Source organism: Amblyomma americanum, chromosome 1 (assembly GCF_052857255.1).
Source record: "Amblyomma americanum isolate KBUSLIRL-KWMA chromosome 1, ASM5285725v1, whole genome shotgun sequence".
In the NCBI taxonomy this organism is placed as follows: domain Eukaryota; kingdom Metazoa; phylum Arthropoda; class Arachnida; order Ixodida; family Ixodidae; genus Amblyomma; species Amblyomma americanum.
The window spans coordinates 82,851,434-82,864,684 of NC_135497.1; positions in this window are offsets into that span (position 1 = coordinate 82,851,434).

Genomic DNA, 13,251 nt, shown 5'->3' on the forward strand with positions numbered 1-13,251 from the left:
GACAATCAATATCGGCAGGGATGCCAGCTTTCACTAATTCTGCGGCCTGAAGTCGCGTTTATTTTATTCGGAAGCTCTCGGCGCGTGTGACAGCGTCGCGTTGCCGGTTGGCCAAGTGTCACACAATGTAATAAAATCCTGCATATATTGCTGTGGTTCAAGCAGGTACCAACAGCAGAGAGATACTACGGTCAGCCCTTTACTCGCCGATCCCTCTGAGATAGATGTGGAAATAGCAACTTAAATTGGTAGCGCTCGTGCTTACATCCCCGTGCACGAAATGTGTTTAACGGAAACAAGAGCAAGCTCAGCGCACGGATGTAGAAGACGTACTGCTGATCGAAAACACGCGCTTCGCCTGGACAACCTTCGAACTGCAGATGGCCGATCCCGTTACAGCTTGCACATCACTGCACCATGGAGTCAAATCAATAAATATACATCCTGATGCATAAAATTATCATAGATGGAAGCGTACGTAAAACACGGCGACAAACGACACGCCAGCAAAAAATGTGCTTGTAAGTGCCTGTTTCGAATCCGCGCCCTACCTGGTTGACTACCCTCGGATATGTGTGTAACAATGTGTGTCAGATAACCGTAGAACGGCCTGGGGAAATCTGAGTAGTGATGCACAGCACACATTCACATACGTCAGGTGATAGAGCGCATCACCGACGGAAGCGAAGAACTCGTAAACACGCATTCTAGGCGCCGCCGGCGCGACCCGCCCGCAGTCCAACGTTCCGCGCGCGCCGACAGATGGTGACTGGTGTCGAGAGCAGGAGCGCTCCAGCAGCCTGCGTGCGAGGGTAAAAGAATCGAGTCCTCGATGCGCAACCGCTCTCCGCTGAGGATAGCTGAGGACGACCGTGTTAACCGTGTCGTCTGCTAGCGCGACCGCAATTTTTTTTTTTTTTTGCATCCGCTGGTCGCGAGGCGCGCGTTTGCTTCGTGACGCGCCTAGACAGAGGTGGCACCGCTTGCAGTGGGAGCATGAATTGAAGTTTAACTTTGATAATCATTCCTTTTCTAGTTTAGATGAAAAGTAAGTAAAGATTCGGTGATGCACTCGCTATTTCGAGACGATTAGATAAAGTATAGCGAATATCTTTGTTTCGCGATAGATGATCACAACGGGCAACTGCTCGCCGTCGTTGTCATACCGGCGCCGTGAACTCTCCATAATTGCGCTAACGTGTGATACAGCGGAAAGAAGTTGAAGTACGCTAAATGAAGAGCTGGAATATGCAGCTCTTCTTCTTCTTCTTCTTCTCCTCATATTACTTGAGGAGAAGAAGAAGAAGAGCTGCATATTCAAGTACGATCGCATGGCATGCTTACGTCACGTCCACTTACACTATTATGCACTGGTGGCACACTGTGTCGTGCGTATACACTATGCAGTCAAAACATAAAGACTTAGGCACACGCATTAACAATGATTTAGTGCCTTAATGTACAAATACAATATCTACAAAATGATTACGAAGGACGATTCACTGCAATTATAAGGCAGCTCATGATTCTTACCACTAAATTTCTTTCACGCTTATGTGCATGTATACGAAAAGTTCACACTGATTACAGCGTTTTTTAGAAAGACTAAAATCAGCACAAGTTTTGCTTCCTTGACCACCAGCCAGCGTGGCTGGGTACTGACGTAGATGGATGCGTAGCCATAGTCTTGTGTAGGCGGCTATCATCATTTTGTCTATTGCTTCCTTGTGATCTGCGCATGCGTTCAGGCATGGCCGGTCTACCTTCGCAAAATATTCTGTAAGCTACTTCAGCGGGAACTTCATTGTGTGTATTTTGTTTGTACACCACCCGACAGCGCCTGTGAAGTACTCGTCGTAGTTCTTGAGAGTGTGGATGAATTTCACGGCTCGGATCAATCAAGTTTCGTCCTTCACTCACATACTCCTTGAGAATTGTCAAAGAGGCATATTCATTGCTTGCTATTCCAATGACAGCATTCTTGCACTGGGAGCAAGATACGGACTTTACTTTTCTGGATGAAGCCTCCAAGGAAGTACAAAGTGAAACATTCCGTTGACGTCAGCCCTTCAATGAACAAAATCTCAGAGTCGTCTATTTCTTCACACAAATTTTCTGAGCACTGCTTCTTTGCTTGAGAAAAGAGATCGACGAGGTACTCGAGATCACCAAGCTCATAGCTTGTCGTTCGCGGTGTATGTAGAAACTGGCTCACACTCACAAGCCTCAGAGCACATTTTAAATCATATGTCGTCGGCACTGTCTTCATTAGGCGTACTACTGACAAAAAGATTTTCAAGACAGTCTGAAGTAGCCTCCTTGTTAGGAAAAACTCGTAGCGTTCATTGCCCCAGGTAAACTTCTTCGAGGCGAAGGACAATTGTCGTGGAAATAAGCAGCCCAGCTTGGAGATGGTTTCCATTGAGAGCTAGGTGGCGCCCATATTCATTGTTCCCGGGCATTCTGCAAAGACTGTATGAAGAATGCCGCTTTCCGTGTCTAGCGTAGGAGTCGGCGCGACGGCGGAAGCGGAATGTAAGAAAATGGCGGCGGCGACGCCCTTCCAAGAGTGGCACCACCCTTAGCGGAGAGCTGGGGCGGATCGAGGCCGCACCCTACACACTACAGTGTTCGAAAAGGGGTGTAGTGGCAAAAGCGGCGCTCTCACCGTGAGGCTTTAGAAGCTCTTGCCGCGGCGCGGCGCTGCCGTAGACTCCTGGACTGGCAAGAGGGTGGGTAGAGTCACTAAATAAAGACTTAGTGACTCTAAGCTAGGGTGGGTAGTAGGATAGGTCGCCAGGCAACAGCTTTTTTGGGGGGACCCAGAGCTCTGAAGGAACCAGTGTAGAGAAGGAAGAATTAAGATCAAAGGGAGAATGGAACCATAGGGGAAGAAAGAGACGCAAGCGCCAGGGCCAAGTTAATTCAGATATAGGTTTCATTAACATGCAAGGTGGCAGGAATAGGCTGAAATAGGAGGAAATAGAAGAACAGTTAAGGCAGGAGGAATTAATGGTATATGGTTTAGTGGAAACACATCTTAGAGACATGGAGCAACCACCCTGTAACCCAGACTATGCATGGGAATATTGCAATAGAACAGAGGGCAGCAGAAAGGGAGGTGGAATTGGGGCATTCATTCATAAAAGTATGAATTTTCAAAGGGTTAGACTGGGATGCAGGGAACATTTATGGCTAAAAGAAACAGTGGCAGGCAAGCAAACACTCCTTGGCTTTGTATACCTGTGGACAGTGGTTAATGCCAAAGAGGAAAACAGGAAAATGTTAGAACGTATTGCAAGCGACATTGATGAGCTAGGAGGACAGGGCGAGATAATTATATTAGGCGACATGAATGCACACATAGAAGACCTGGATGGGTACACGGATTCGACGGGAAGCATGCTGCAGGACATGTGTGACAGGCATGATTTAGTTGTATGCAACAGCACCGAGAAGTGTGAAGGGCTCATAACATGGGAGGCGGGGAGTCTGCACTCGACGATAGATTATGCACTAATGTCACAGAGGATGTATAATAGATTAGGGGTAATGAACATAGATGAAGATGGTTCCAGAAGTCTAGGTAGTGACCACAAGCGTATCAAGTTGAGCTTCAGAAGAAAAAGCAATGTAGGACTGAAGCGAGATGAACAATCAGGGGGGAATTTTTACTCAGAAAAGCAATTGGAAGCAGCAGCCAAACAAATCGAGAAAGTAATTTTTGAGGATAGTGAAACAGAGTGGACTTACACCAAATTAACTCGATTATTGGAGCTAGAGCTAGCTAAGGTGCGAGTAAAGCTAAAAGGGAAAAGATGCAAACCCAAGAGTTGGTGGGATGAGGAGGTCAAGAGGGCAATAGAAAAGCGCCAGGAAGCGTCCAGGGAACACAGATATTCCAAGAAGAGGGGGAACCAAAACCCGAAGTAGACAGAAAATGGGATACCTTCATAAAGTGTAGAAGGGATGCATCCTATTTTATTAATGAGAAAATTAGAAGAAAGGGTGCCCAATGGATGTCAAAAGTAAATAAAAAGGATAGAAAAGCAGCCCAAAAATTCTGGAAACATCTAAATGCAATGAGTAATAAGACTAGGCTAGAACAAAGGTTTATTGCTACCGATGAGGGTATTCGACTAGAAGGGGATGAAGCAATAAAACACATAGAACAAGGATGACGGAAAAAATTTACAGCAAAGCACGTGGTACATAATTTATCGAAGGAGGATAGACCGGTTACAGAAATAGCTTCACTTGAGCAAGGAGAGTGGGAAAGGGCAGAGAAGAAGGTTCCTAGTGGCACATCAACAGGACCAGATGGTATCCCGATTATGTTGATAAAGAAGTTAAGACCAAAATCCAAGCAAACATTAATACAGGTAGTGAACAAAATGATAATGGATGAGAAAGTCCCCGATGAATGGCGATTAAGTAGAATGAACAAGATTTATTTATTTATTTATTTATTTATTTATTTATTTATTTATTCATACTGCCGGCACAGGCCAAGGCAGGAGTTGCAGTTTTAGAAAGTACACATCTTGTTAGAACTTTTGCATGTAAGATACAATCAAAAACAGAAAAAGCAACTCTTTGAACATTAGGAATATTTGCGCGTCACTGACGGCAGGAAAAAAAAAAGAAAATATTTGAATAGCGCACAAAAACGTCAACCGCTGTGGTGCAATGTGAAGAACAAAAGGCGCGTGGCCGTAATAGCAAAGTACAACCATTGTAATTAAGAGTAGGTCCGACTGGCAAAAGTTAAATAAAAGAAAACAGAGAGCAATGTACATAGATCACTTAGAGGGTGACAAGGCTAGTATACAATACATTTTTTTATGCACTCATAGAATATTCCCGTAGTGCAGCTTCAAAGCCCTTAGTCTCAGAATTTATAACTTCATTGGGTAGTTTGTTCCTGTCATCTATTGTCCTCACGTGAGAAGAATAATGAAAAATCTGTCTTGTAAGTCAATGGTTTGATGTTTACCGTGTTTTGTCCTTGACTGGATGGAACTGTCTGCTACAATGTACCTTTCGAGGTTTACTTTGTAATAGCCACGCAAAATATGATAAAAGAAAACAATCCTATTGTGTTCCATTTTCTTCTTAGCAGGGGTTAATCCAGCCTTTATTCTTAGTTCTGAAACTAACTGCATTCTAGAATAAGCATTATAAATGAACCTAAGAGCCTTGTTCTGCACACGTTCACATTTCAAAATATTCTGCTCAGTGTATGGCTCCCATATGGGGCTTGCATAGGTAAGTAGTGGCAGAACTGTCATTTTATATGCTAACAACTTGGCATCTGGCGTGGCATCAGTTAGCTACTTCCGTAGCGTCCAAAGCTTTCTGATCGCCTTATCACAAACTTGATCTACATGCGATGACCAATTTAGATCATATCTGAGACACAAGCCCAAGTACCTGAACTCAGCGACATCTTTTAGAATGACATCATGAATTTTATAAGAAAATACAAAGGGTTTTTTTTTTACGCGTCATATGCATACAAACGGTCTTCTCTGTGTTCATGTCCATTTGCCACCGTTTGCACCAGTTACTGATTATGTCCAGATGGTCATTCAGTCTCTTCTGATCATCACAAGATTTTACATTACAATAAATGATAGTATCATCTGCGTAATGTTTAATCGTTATCTCTGGTGAAAAGCCGGTGCTCATATCGCTAACATACAAAGAGAAAAGCAAAGGACCTATCACAGAGCCTTGTGGAACACCTGAACGTACATTTTTATTTGAGCTGGCAACGTTATTAAGAAAAACAAACAGCTGTCTATGCGTTAGGTACGCCTCAATCCATTTTATTACAATATTATTTTTCAATAAGTTGTGAAGTTTCAGTAGTAGCTTTTGGTGGGATATTCTATCAAACGCTCTCCTAAAATCGATAAAGATGATATCTATTTGCACTCTTTCGTCGATACATTTGGAAATGTCATGTACAACTTCACCTAATATGGTAATAGTGGAATATCCGCGCCGGAAACCATGCTGGTGGCTTCCCAGCACCCCATTTGCTTCAGCAAATTCCATTAAGTGGTTAGTTAAAATGTGTTCAAATGTTTTGCAACACGTACTCGTCAAAGATATTGGTCGGTAGTTTGTTACATCATGTTTTCCTCCTTGCTTATGTATTGGTATTACTTTGGTATACTTACAGTCGCCAGGGACGTCACCAGATAGAAGAGACTTGTTAAATATTTCTACAAGATAGTAGGAACAGCATTCTGCGTACCTTTTTAGGAAGGTATTAGGAATTTCGTCCGGTCCCACGGATTTTTTAGTGTCCAGATGAAGAAGAAGGTTAAGAACTCCGTCGTGACTAATTTCTATATCCGGTAAAGACGGTATGTTTGGTGAGTCTTCTAGATGCGGTGTTGTACCATCATCCCAGGTAAATACGGACTCGAAATATTCGTTGAAAAGGCATGCCATTTCACTAATATCACTAACTGTGCGAGTAGCATTTTTTAAGAACGGAATGGGGGATTTCTGTTTTGACAGGTACCGCCAGAATTTTCCCGGAGATGTTTTAATGAACGTAGTCAATGATTCATTCATAAACCGCTGTTTTGCTTTTGCAATCTCTGCTTTAAATGCCTGGGAAAGGTTTTTAACCCTTTCATCTGTTGCATTTGAGGTTGTATTTGCGCATCTTGTTCTCATACGTTTCAACTGGCGCTTCATGTGAATATTCCGTGATAATATTCCGCGATATCCACGGATTTCTCGTGCAAACTTTCTTGATGCGCATAGGAAAGAAGGATTTTATGCATTTGTGAATTACTTTTTTAAATCGTTCCCATGCTTGATTTACAGATGTTGATTCAAGAGTTACAAAATTACTGAAACCGTCGAAGCCTTGTTCTAGACAATCAAGTACTCCTACATCGTCTGCTCTAGCAAAATCAGGGACTAGCGCAGTTTTTGCGGGGTTGGGTTTTTGGCACTTGATGGCCAGCCGGACGATTACCATCATATGGTCGGAAAGACCACTCATAACGTCACAGCGTGAATGATATTGTGTTGCTGACTGACTCAGAAAGACTAAATCAAGTAGGGATTTTCCGGATTCATGCATTCGTGTAGGCGTGCTGACAAGTTGAACCAAATTTATGGAAAATACGAGATCTAAAAAGGCACGGGATGTTGCCACATCAACCGTACCCTCCTTATAATTTACCCAGTCTATATGGGGCCGATTGAAATCCCCAGCCATTATAATTTTCTTTGTTGTGTTAGCAAACAGGGGTATTAAATAATCATTTAGTGACTGTATATAATCTTCAGTGGTACCCGGAGGTCTATACACCGCAATGACTGTGAAAGAGATAGTACCGATTTTCATACTGCACAAGACGCACTCTAGTTCTGGTGGTGGCGGTATTTCAACGCAGAAAATACTGGATTTGTAAACAATGGCAACACCTCCACCTCTAGTTCCATGGTCTTTACGGCAAGCTGTGTAATTAGGCGGGAGAAGTTCTGTACTTTCCATAAACTCGTTAAGCCACGTTTCAGTGACAACGACTATGTCTGGTTCATGCTCAAGAAGGATGCTTTCAAAATGTGAAGTCTTGTTCACTAAACTTCGCGCATTCAAATGTATTACGGTTAGCAAGTCAGGAAGGTGACTCCGCTTGCTCCGGGGTGTTATCGTTTCAGCAGTGACGAGCTACCTGATAAGCCACACGCGTCGCAGCATCATCGTCCCAGTAGTACGACTTATCATTGACATATAAGTTGTGCACTAGACGCACATGTGCTCCATTCAACTTCTCGTTTTTGGCACTTTCCCAGAGGCTGAAAAATCTTCCCCAACAGAAATGCCCGTGTTTTTAAGCTTTTTGCAGTTTTGTAAAATTGCAATCTTTTCTTTGAAGTCGTATAATCGGAAAATCACCGGCGGGCGTGATGCTCCTTTTTTTCCTATGCGATGCATTCGCTCTATACTCGTAGGGCAAACACCAACCACAGTGAATAATTTTTCATTTACAGCTTTTGACAGATCATCAGGGGTTTCATCTTCTTCGGGCAGTCCAAATACGATCAAGTTATTACGCCGCTGGCGATTTTCCAAATCATCTACCTTTTTCGAAAGCTGAGTGATATCTTTTCTTAACTCGTTGACTACTTCTTGTGTCTAAGTTACACTGGAAAGTGCAGGTTCAAGATTATTTAGACGGTCTTCGAGAATTTTTGTAGCAGTACCATTTTCTTTAACGTCCTTTTGTACTGCTCGCTGGTCGCGCTTAATATCACCAAGCGTTTTCGTATGTTCCTTTAGTGTTTGAAGAATTTGTTCCAGCTTCTCGTGAACGGTAGGGGGACCCGGGTTCAATTCAACATCCCCACTTGTCACAAGCTTAACAAATACAGACCAGCATTCACACAAAATCAAAAACAGTGTGCGGGGGCACGGCACGACAATAAGAGACAAATGGTTGCTTCGAAACGAACGTGCACTCTGTCTTACCTGCAGGCAGGCAAAGATGAGCACATTTGAGGCCATGCTCGGATGCGTACCGTGCCCGCAACTGAGTTTGTGAGGATCCAGGTGCTTGCTTATGTAGACCATCGGCAGGACCGTGGTCGATGGTGATTGGTGAAAACTTCTGGGGGAGATACCGTTGTAGACAGCGCACCTCGCCGTCACTGAGGGCGGCTGAAGATAAGGCTCGGCGATCGGCTTGTACTCCAGCTCGCTGAACATAGTTGATGGCGTTGTAAATGCACCGGTCAGTAGCGGAACCTGCAGGCAGGCAAAGATGAGCAAAGCAGACGTAAGTAACTATCGTCCCATAACAGTGACATCTGTGGTTTACAGGGTGGTGATGCAGTTTATAAAGGATAGACTGCAGGCTTGGGTGGAGAACGAGGGGGTGTTAAGGGAACTACAGAATGGGTTCCGGAAACAAAGGAGGTGGGAGGACAATCTATTTTCATTGACACAGTGTATAGATATTGCGGAAAAGGAACATAGGCCCTTATGGCTAGCATTTCTGGATATTAGGGGAGCCTATGACAACGTTACTCAGGAGCATTTGTGGGACATACTGGGCACATTGGATGAGGAAAATGGAGTAATCTTTTAAAAGATATATATAGGGGTAACAGAGTGCTCATAAAATGGGAAAAAATGTATCAGGGCCTGTAGAGATACAGCGGGGGCTTAGACAAGGATGTCCTCTGTCCCCTATGTTGTTCATGTTGTACCTGCCAGGGTTGGAGACCAAGCTAGAGGGGAGCGGACTAGGCTTCAACCTTTCTTTTTTCAAGCAAGGGGAATGGATTAAACAGACATTACCGGGACTAATATACGCGGACGATATAGTGATAATGGCTGACAACAAGGAAGACCTGCAGAAGTTGTTAGACATATGCAGTACAGAGGGAGATAGATTAGGTTTCAAGTATAGTAAGGAAAAATCTGCAGTCATGATATTTAATGAAGAGGGCGGCGAGCATAGAATACAGGAGTTCGTGTTAAATGTAGTGAATGAGTAAAAGTATCTTGGGGTGTGGATAAATAACAGTGTTGAGTATCTGACAGAGCATGAAAAATATGTAATGAATAAAGCTAGTAGGAATGCAGCTGTCATGAAAAATAGGGCACTGTGGAATTACAATAGGTATGAGATGGTAAGAGGGATCTGGAAAGGGGTGATGGTCCCTAGCCTGACCTTCGGGAATGCGGTCCTGTGTATGAGGCCAGATGTTCAAGCAAGGCTGGAAATTAGGCAACGGGGAGTAGGGAGGTTAGCTTTGGGAGCACATGGCAATACACCAAATCAGGGGGTACAGGGTGATATGGGATGGGCGTCTTTCGAGAGCAGAGAGGCTAGCAGTAAGATAGCATTTGAGGAACGATTGAGAAAAATGGAGGAAAAGCAGTGGGCTAGGAAAGTTTTCAGATACCTGTATATAAAGAATGTTGACACGAAATGGAGAAAGCGAACTAGAAAATTGACAAGCAAATATCTGGACAGCAGTAAGGGGGCAAATCAGCAATTATCGGTTAAGAAAAAGGTTAAAGAAACAGAGAGAGCTCTGTGGAAAACAGGGATGCTGACGAAATCGGCACTGGGAACATACCGGACCTTTAAACAGGAAATTGTAAAAAATATCTATGATAATTGTAGGGGAAGCTCTTTGTTGTTTGAGGCCAGGACGAGAGTTTTGCGGACTAAGACGTATAGAGTCAGGTACCATGAGATAGACACTTTGTGCATTGCGTGCGGAGAGGAGGAGGAAACGGCTGAACACTTGATACTTTTCTGTAAAGGGCTTCACCCTACAGTGGAAAGCAGCGGGGCTGACTTGCCCAAGGCATTGGGGTTTAGGGATAGTGAAGGGAAAGTGGATTTGAAGAGGTTAGAAGTAACCAAGCGAAGGTTATCTGATTGGTGGCTAAAAGCAAGACAGGAGTAAAATTTCACAAGACATGGCTAGGTGGCTTGAGCCACCGCCCGATTTAAAGGGTTCAGCCGTATCCATCCATCCATCCATCCATCCAACCAGAAACTGCGCGTCGTCGGTACGCGCGCTGCACGGCTACGAGGGGACAACAGGACAGTCGCGCTGTTTTTTTATGGCGTTATCACATAAGTAGCCCATTTTTTTCATGCATCACCGCTTGGCTGCCAATGACGATGCAAAAAACGAATGGATAATTATTTTTAATCTTTCAAAGGGAAATCAGTGGCTGTGTTTCAGTGACAGCGCCAACGGGAGGCAAGGGATGGCGCTGCTTTCTGTCACTGGAGGAATTGATTTTGTTCGCTCACAAGCACCTAAGTAGCTTAATCTTTGCGTTGCGTTATGTGAAACCAATATATCGCTGTCTTAATGTCGGAATTTCTTTTTATTTTGTCTTGAAGAGAAACAATGCCCCAAAATTAACTCCCCTTCGACGTACGCCACCCCCGTAGCATATCTTGGGCAGCCCTTGGAATGGTAAAACCATAACCTACAACTTTTGGCTGCAAGTTTGCTCTATCGGAAAAAAAAGCAACTGCCAATCTTGGTTTTCCGCGGTTTTGTTTCAATATTATTTTTTCATGAAGGTCAGGTGGAATATCTTCCAGACGAAATAGGATAGCGCTTAAACGATTAGTCCGCAAGTGCCTTTTACTGTTTCGCTCACTCGTTGAGGTTCACAACACAGAACACCGGATCCTTTATTTTTTTCCTATGCAATAATTCACCACCGTTCTGACGTACTGTAGTTTTATTCGTGAAAATTTTATGCTATTAAAATATCGTGCGCTCAAGGCGTTCTTATAACGCTACTAGGAAATTTTACAGCTCTGTTGGAGATTTCATGGCTGATTGAACGGGCGGACGTAGCATCAGCTGCATGGGAGTACGACGACCACTATTTAGTGAAGGCCTCATGCATTAATTCATGCAAATTGCCTTATAGTGCGCGATTTTCTACCCATGGTGTCAGTGCTTATTCTTTGTTCAAGTTCACTTAAATAGGTTGCGCCCTTAATTATAATGGCCAACCCATACTGTTCCCAGACAACACTGAAATATCCTGAGGACATTCTTTATCGTCAGGACGTCCTCAAATGGTCCTCAAAATGTACTAAATAGGTCCTCATATCCGGCCTCAGGACATCCTCAGAATAGCCTCAAAAGGACAATTTCTGCTGTTTTGAGTGCATTCTGAGGAGGTTATAATTAACTGGTCAAGCTGCATAAAAAAGCGCGAAAAATTTGTGCAAATAATTTATTCGTTGAATTCCTCAGCTGCTTGCTGCTATTTGTTGTCATTCCGGTGCGCTGCACGGGCTTCTTTACTGCTCTTCTGAGCTGCAGATGTCTTCTGTGGTGCCTACAGAAATAGAAATGGAAATTCAGCAGTTGAATATATGCAATTCAGTTCAAGCACACAGCTTTTTATACTCCTAGTGCAACGAGATGCAAATATGACTTCCAGTATCTGAACTTACAACTTGCAGTGCAACACACTCTTCTGCATGAGCAACTGTCATAAAAGTTAATCACTGCAACAGATATTCATGGGCTCATATGAGAATAAAATGACCACGTTCACTGATGCAAAGTGGTAGCTTGATTTTTTTTAACTGAGGCCCTTGACATAGAGCAATAAGGGGCCCAGACTCATGCGGTCCAGTGAGCAGTGGGAAGTTGGGCATCTGCCGAGCCTCCTTCAGTAGAGCTCCTTAATCTGATAGACTGTTAGAGAGCTGCTCAAGTGGTCGCTCTGGTTTTCGGAGCAGCCTTTTCAGAGTAGACATGTGGTTCTCAAATGGGAACTCACACCATGAATCCAATGGCCTCAGGTGTTCGACATCGGATGCCAGATGGCATAGTCCATGCACATTGTGCGAAGCATGCTCCTTGCCATATATCTTTGTAAAGCCTTTAACAAAATGGTTCAGAAGCTCCCCTGCATACTGCACTTCACTTTTTGTGCCATTAGGCATTGAAAAAATGGTAATAGCAACATGCGAAGCAAGAAAATTTTCGTACATCTGTGTCGGAAGAAGCGATGACAGGAGCACGGGTCCCCCATGCAGCAAGAAGAAACGAAACTCTGTAGCCTTCCAGCGATCCAGATCTGTGAGGCTATGCGGCTTTCGGTTAAATTCACAAAGAACAAACTGTGCGGCCTTGACATTTCTCTCTGAGAGTTCAATGCGGGCTTTGCTGCCAAACCTTATAGCTTTCGGGCCACGGAACCACAATACAAGCAATTTGTGCACCACGCCTAGGCAAACGAGGTGCATATAATCTAGCGGGACATCCCTCACAATGTCTACTGGCAGCTGCTCTACAATACTGCTTCCAGTATGATACGGCTCCTGTGACCTCTGCCTAAAACTGCAGTCAGTTCTCAGCTCACTGCTAATGTTTGGAAAACACTCTTTCTTCAATGTACGCACCCTTAACAGTGCACTTCGTGCAGCTGTAATATTATTAATTATTATTAATTGGTTTTTGGTGGAAAGGAAATGGCGTAGTATCTGTCTCATATATCGTTGGACACCTGAACCGCGCCTTAAGGGAAGAGATAAAGGAGGGAGTGAAAGAAGAGCGGAACAAATAGGTCCGTAGTGGAGGGCTCCGGAATAATTTCGACCACCTGGGGATCTTTAACGTGCACTGACATCGCACAGCACACGGGCGCCTTAGCGTTTTTCCTCCATAAAAACGCAGCCGCCGCGGTCGGGTTCGAACCCGGGAACT